Source organism: Cervus elaphus, chromosome 13 (assembly GCF_910594005.1).
Source record: "Cervus elaphus chromosome 13, mCerEla1.1, whole genome shotgun sequence".
NCBI lineage: Eukaryota > Metazoa > Chordata > Mammalia > Artiodactyla > Cervidae > Cervus > Cervus elaphus.
Window position 1 is genome coordinate 41,898,803 of NC_057827.1, and position 5,596 is coordinate 41,904,398.

Consider the following 5,596-nt stretch of genomic DNA (forward strand, 5'->3'; position numbering starts at 1 on the left):
GCAGCAGCAGAATGGACCAACACCCAAATTTGGTTTGCATGAGACACATAGAATGCCACACAAAGACCAAGAGTATGTGAAAAAGTTTATTATTTATATAATAATGCTTTCTGAGGTGATCAGAGAAGCCTTCCCACATAGGTCCTTAATGCCTTGAAAGAGTGAGGAGATGAGATTTGCTTGGGGTTTTTATTGAGGTAAGGGGTAAAACCAGGGTGTGTTACCACACATGGGCAGAAGCTTGATGGCTTTAATATCCTGCTGTGCCAAGAGTAAGCACATTAGACCTAATCATTTTGCCTAGATGTGGGGCAGAATGGGAAGAGGAAAGAGAAAAGCTGCAGGTAGTCAAACTTTAAATTATGGAGTCAGATTCCTTAGTACAATTTGCTCCTGGTGTTAACTGATGACTAGATAGGCCCAGTTTCATCTGATTAAATCTGAACTAGTATAAGCCATTACGATGCTGTATGAGGTCTGTAACTTGAAGCCTATAAAGAAGGAGAAAGTTCTATTGAACTCTGTGTTTGAGCCCTACGCTGTGTTTTCTGAACAGTGAAATAAGTGGCTTTGTTATGGTCAGTAACATCTGGAACTCCAAAGACAACAAGGAGTGTCTTACTGTGTCCTTGTATTATGGCTTTATGATATGCAGAGGCATGTGTGGACTTGATTTATCTTTGGGATAGGCAAGAGATTGAGAGGCAAGAGATTCCCAGTGTCTTTGCCCTAAAACAGAAACCTTAGATAAGGATTTATTTTGCTACATTTGACCTGACTATTTGAAATGCCCCACAGGTGTAAAATTGTGCGTATGGGGCCTATTGTTATCCAGAGCATTCAGTGCTAAGATGACTGCCTGAAATTAGGCCATTTGTGCTGAACCCTGAATCCCATCCTTTATCAGGGATATCTTAGGAATAAAAAGCAGCAACTCTCTACTGAGCTCCATCACATGTGATGGTGCTATACTATCTGTAAGTACTCCTTGCTACTCACTTAGTAAATCATGAGGAGTCATGGAGTCTGACAGAATGTGGTCCCCTGGAGAAGGGAATGGCAAACCACTTCAGTATTCTTACCTTGAGAACCCCATGAACAGTATGAAAGGGAAAAAGATAGGACACTGACAAATGAACTCCCCAGGTCGGTAGGTGCCCAATATACCACTGGAGATCAGTGGAGAAATAACTCCAGAAAGAATGAAGGGATGGAGCCAAAGCAAAAACAACACCCAGTTGTGGATGGGACTGGTGATAGAAGCAAGGTTCGATGCAGTAAAGAGCAATATTGTATAGGAACCTCGAATGTTAGGTCCATGAATCAAGGCAGATTGGAAATGGTCAAACAGGAGATGGCAAGAGTGAACATCGACATTCTAGGAATCAGCAAACTGGACTGGACTGGAATGGGTGAATTTAACTCAGATGACCATTATATCTACTACTGTGGGCAGGAATCCCTTAGAAGAAATGGAGTAGCCATAATAGTCAACAAAAGAGTCCGAAATGCAGTACTTGGATGCAATCTCAAAAATGACAGAATGATCTCTGTTCATTTCCAAGGCAAACCATTCAATATCACAGTAATCCAAGTCTATGCCCCAACCAGTAATGCTGAAGAAGCTGAAGTTGAATGGTTCTATGAAGACCTACAAGACCTTATAGAACTAGAACCCCCAAAAGATGTCCTTTTCATTATAGGGGACTGGAATGCAAAAGTAGGAAGTCAAGAAACACTTGGCTGCTGCTGCCGCTGCTAAGTCACTTCAGTCGTGTCCAACTCTGTGCGACCCCATAGACAGCAGCCCACCAGACTCCCCCATCCCTGGGATTCTCCACCTGGAGTAATAGGCAAATTTGGCCTTGGAGTATGGAATGAAGCAGGGCAAAGGCTAATAGAGTTCTGCCAAGAGAACACACTGGTCATAGAAAACACCCTCTTCCAACAGCACAAGAGAAGACTCTACACATGGACGTCACCAGATGGTCAACACTGAAATCAGATTGATTATATTCTTTGCAGCCGGAGATGGAGAAGCTCTATACAGTCAGCAAAAACAAGACCAGGAGCTGACTGTGGCTCAGATCATGAACTCCTTATTGCCAAATTCAGACTTAAATTGAAGAGAGTAGGGAAAACCACTAGACCATTCAAGTATGACCTAAATCAAATCCCTTGTGACTATACAGTGGAAGTGAGAAATATATTTAAGGGACTAGATCTGATAGACAGAGAGCCTGATGAACTATGGATGGAGGTTTGTGACACTGTACAGGAGACAGGAATCAAGAAAAACCCCAAGGAAAATAAATTCAAAAAAGCAAAATGGCTGTCTGAGGAGGCCTTACAAATAGCTGTGAAAAGAAGAGAAGCAAAAGGCAAAGGAGAAAAGGAAAGATATTCCCATTTGAATGCAGAGTTCCAAAGAATAGCAAGGAGACATAAGAAAGCCGTCCTTGATCTACTTTCTCGTCTCCTGCACCTGACCCTTCCCAGGACCCGTGATGCCGAGGCAGCTGCAAGGAGCGACAAACGGTCGGGGTTGAGCCCCAGGTAAGCTGAGGGCTTGCGCTCTTCTGGCCCTATCCCCCGGGCCCGCCCCACTTGAAGAAATGAGTGGTGGATTGGCCCCAAGTAAAAGCACAGTGTATGTATCCAATCTGCCCTTTTCCCTGACCAACAATGACTTATATCGGATCTTTTCCAAGTATGGCAAAGTTGTAAAGGTTACTATAATGAAAGATAAAGATACCAGGAGGAGTAAAGGGGTTGCATTTATTTTATTTTTGGATAAAGACTCTGCACAAAACTGTACCAGGGCAATAAACAACAAACAGTTATTTGGTAGAGTGATAAAAGCAAGCATTGCTATTGACAATGGAAGAGCAGCTGAGTTCATCCGAAGACGAAACTGCTTTGATAAATCTAAGTGTTATGAATGTGGGGAAAGCGGACACTTAAGTTATGCCTGTCCTAAAAATATGCTTGGAGAACGTGAACCTCCAAAGAAGAAAGAGAAAAAGAAAAAAAAAGAAAACTCCTGAGCCAGAAGAAGAAATTGAAGAAGTAGAAGAAAGTGAAGATGAAAGGGAAGATCCTGCTCTTGACAGCCTCAGTCAGGCTATAGCTTTCCAGCAAGCCAAAACTGAAGAACAAAAAAAATGGAAACCCAGTTCAGGAGGTCCTTCAACATCAGATGATTCAAAACGCCCAAGGATAAGGAAAAGCACATACTTCAGTGATGAGGAGGAACTTAGTGATTTAAAATATATATATTATGTAAATATCATTAAAAAAATTTTTTCAAGTCTTGGAGTACCAAGTTCCCTTGGGATTAAAAATTACTTTTAGAGTTTGAACATAAGAACACTTAGTACCAAATACTTTTTTACTTTAGATAGTTGATAGGAAATGGTAATTTTATAGTATCATGTTTATCTTGCATCAAGATTTGCTAATAATCATTAATCTTTAAAATAGTTCATTTGAATAAAAAAGAAAATGTAATACTATCATACCAATGCTATCCCAAGAAGAAAGTGAAAGTCGCTCGGTCGTGTCCGACTCTTTGTGACCCCGTGGACTATACAGTTCATGGAATTCTCCAGGCCAGAAATACTGGAGTGGGTGGCTTTTCCCTTCTCCAGGGGATCTTCCCAACCCAGGGATCTAACCCGGGTGTCCCGCATTGCAGGCGTATTCTTTACCAGCTGAGCCAGAAAGGTAGATAGTAAAAAGATTTGAGAAGTTCATTGTAAAAGTTTATTCATGATTGGTTTATATAAGAACTTTTGAAATAAATTTCATCTTTAAAACAAAAACTTCATAAAGACTGTGAAAAAAAAAAAAAAAAGAAAGCCATCCTTGGTGGTCAACGCAGAGATGTAGAGGAAAACAATAGAATGGGAAAGACTAGAGATCTTTTCAAGAAAATTAGAGCTACCAAGGGAATATATCATGCAAAGATGGGCTCAATAAAGGACAGAAATGGTATGGACCTAACAGAAGCAGAAGATATTAAGAAAAGGTGGCAAGAATACACAGAAGAACTACACAAAAAAGATCTTCATGACCCAGATAATCATGATGGTGTGATCACTCACCTAGAGCCAGACATCCTGGAATGTGAAATCAAGTGGGCCTTAGGAAGCATCACTGTGAACAAAGCTAGTGGAGGTGATGGAATTCCAGTTAAGCTATCTCAGATCCTATAAGATGATGCTGTGAAATTGCTGCACTCAATATGTCAGCAAATTTGGAAAACTCAGCAGTGGCCACAGGACTGGAAAAGGTCAGTTTTCATTCGAATCCCAAAGAAAGGCAATGCCGAAGAATGCTCAAACTACCGCACAGTTGCACTCATCTCACACGCTAGTAAAGTAATGCTCAAAATTCTCCAAGCCAGGCTTCAGCAATGTGTGAACCATGAACTTCCAGATGTTCAAGCTGGTTTTAGAAAAGGCAGAGGAACCAGAGATCAAATTGCCAACATCTGCTAGATCATCAAAAAAGCAAGAGAGTCCCAGAGAAACATCTATTTCTGTTTTATTGACTTGCCAAAGCCTTTGACTGTGTGGATCACAATAAACTGTGCAAAATTCTGAAAGAAGTGGGAATACCAGACCACCTTACCTGTCTCCTGAGAAACCTGTATGCAGTTCAGGAAGCAACAGTTAGAACTGGACATGGAACAACACACTGGTTCCAAATAGGAAAAGGAGTACATCAAGGCTGTATATTGTCACCCTGCTTATTTAACTTATATGCAGAGTACATCATGATAAATGCTGGGCTGGAGGAAACACAAGCTGGAATCAAGATTGCCGGGAGAAATATCAATAACCTCAGATATGCAGATGACACCACCCTTATGGCAAAAAGTGAAGAACTAAAGGGCCTTGTGATGAAAATGAAAGAGGTGAGTGAAAAAGTTGGCTTAAAACCCAACATTCAGAAAACGAAGATCATGGCATCTAGTCCCATCACGTCATGACAAATAGATGGGGAAACAGTGGAAATAGTGGCTGACTTCATTTTTCTGGGCTCCAAAATCACTGCAGATGTTGATTGCAGCCATGAAATTAAAAGACGCTTAGTCCTTGGAAGGAAAGTTTTGACCAACCTAGACAGCATATTGAAAAGCAGAGACATTACTTTGTCAACAAAGGTCCGTCTAGTCAAGGCTATGGTTTTTCCAGTGTTCATGTAAGGATGTGAGAGTTGGACTATAAAGAAAGCTGAGTGTAGAAGAATTGATGCTTCTGAACTGTGGTGTTGGAGAAAACTCTTGAGAGTCCCTTGGACTGCAAGGAGATCAGTCCTGGGTGTTCTTTGGAAAGACTGATGCTGAAGCTGAAACTCCAATACTTTGGCCTCCTGATGCGAAGAACTGACTCATTTGAAAAGCCCTTGATGCTAGGAAACATTGAGGGCAGGAGGAGAAGGGGAAAACAGAAGATGAAATGGGTGGATGGCATCACTGACTCAATGGACATGGGTTTGGGTAAACTCCAGGAGTTAATGATGGACAGGGAGGGCTGGCGTGCTGCAGTTCATGGGGTTGCAAAGAGTCGAACATGATTGAGCGACTGAA

The 5,596-nt window shown here is 41.5% G+C and overlaps 1 pseudogene across 1 annotated transcript; it reads left to right on the top strand.

Annotated features, from left to right (window-relative positions):
- Positions 1–2,470: 2,470 nt before the first annotated feature.
- LOC122706852 lies at positions 2,471–3,588 on the top strand (annotated as a pseudogene). Its single transcript, XR_006344477.1, has one exon. The product of XR_006344477.1 is annotated as a zinc finger CCHC-type and RNA-binding motif-containing protein 1-like (transcript).
- Positions 3,589–5,596: the final 2,008 nt, after the last annotated feature.